The following is a 1,487-nucleotide window of genomic DNA, read 5'->3' on the forward strand; positions in this document are numbered from 1 at the left end:
AGTGAGAAATTAAACATGAGCCCGAGAAAGGAAAAAAATTGAGAACACAGAAATTTCATTTGGCTAATAAACCAACGTATGTGGAACCAGATTATAAAATTAACTTTTTATCGCTTACAAAACATTTTAAAATAAGCACATTTATTTGCAGATTTACCTTAAAACGTGAAAAGGAAAAAAGAAGAAATGCTGATATATTATATGAAAAAATGAGGGAGCAATTCAGAGTAAAAGAAGAGCAGCATAATAAAGAAGTCGAACTGAAACAACAACTTGAACTTTCTCTTGGAACACTAGATGTGGAATTGAGGACTGTAGGAAATAATTTGGATCAGGTAAATCTTTGATAAAAATTGCCTATTTCGATCAATATTACTTATAATATCCCCTTGATTTAATGTATATTATTTAGGTATAAAATAGATAAACACTTTAATTTTATCCAAATAGGAACTATAATATTTTTAGCTAAAGTTATTAACTCACTGGGATTCTTGGCTTCTCCTATATGCTCTCTATATATTTCCTGAATGAAGGGATAGAAGGTAAATTGAGATAAATGTGAATGTTGGCTTTTTTTTTAAGATTTTATTTATTTTTAGAGAGAGAGCATGAGCAAGGGAAGGAGTAAAGGGGGAGGGAGAAGGAGGGAAAAGAATAAGAAGCTCAAGCAGACTGTGCGCTGAATGAAGAGCCCGACTCGGGGTTGGATCTTACAACCCTGAGACCATGACCTGAGCCAAAAGCAAGGGTAGGATACTTAACCAACTGAGCCACCCAGGCACCCCAGTTTTGGATTTTTTATGTTAAAATACAGGGCAAATCGCCTTGAGACTATGATGGAACTAGTTAAATGTTTTGTAAAGAAATTTTATTTCACATTCTATATCTCCTTGTACTTTATGACAAATTTAGCTTTCATTTAAATTAAAATTTGAATTATTCAGGATAAAAATCCTTGTATTTAAAAAGGCTACTACTTTTGAACATTTTTTTTAAGTTCTCTTAAGCTTTTGACTTTTTTTTTAATGGTGTGATCCAAAATCCTAATGAAAACATGTCCCTAGGTTGTAGAAGAGCGAAATGATGCTAAGTTACAACTTTCTCAAGAACAGAATGCCAGAGTATTACAAGATGGAATTCTAAAGAATCACCTTTGCAAACAAACGGAGATGAAGTGGCTAATAACAGAATGAATTCTGGGGTATTTTCTTTAGTTATTGTTAAGTACATGTGTGTATGTATTTGTATATATATACATTTTATTTTCTAAAATTATTTTTTCTCCATGTATGCATATATATATTTTAAAAACCAACACCGTAGATCGTGGAAAGCATAGAGGATTTTTAAAGCATATATGTCTGTGTGTGTGTGTGTGTGTGTGTGTGTGTGTGTGTGTGTATTTGGGGGGGCCTAAGGGATGGTGACATTTTTGGCCCAGTGGATAAAGTAATATCCTTAATTTAAATGCGTTTGTCTGCAAG

The 1,487-nt window shown here is 32.7% G+C and overlaps 1 long non-coding RNA gene across 1 annotated transcript; it reads left to right on the top strand.

Moving 5' to 3' along the window:
* Window positions 1–23: 23 nt before the first annotated feature.
* On the top strand, window positions 24–1,403 carry LOC141372361 (uncharacterized). The gene is made up of 3 exons (XR_012377561.1): window positions 24–76; window positions 152–335; window positions 1,068–1,403. It is a non-coding gene; the product is annotated as an uncharacterized lncRNA (long non-coding RNA).
* Window positions 1,404–1,487: the final 84 nt, after the last annotated feature.

Source organism: Callorhinus ursinus, unplaced genomic scaffold (genome assembly GCF_003265705.2).
Source record: "Callorhinus ursinus isolate GAN/ISIS: 27379988/994484 unplaced genomic scaffold, GSC_fseal_2.0 scaffold10365, whole genome shotgun sequence".
Taxonomy (NCBI): Eukaryota; Metazoa; Chordata; class Mammalia; order Carnivora; family Otariidae; genus Callorhinus; species Callorhinus ursinus.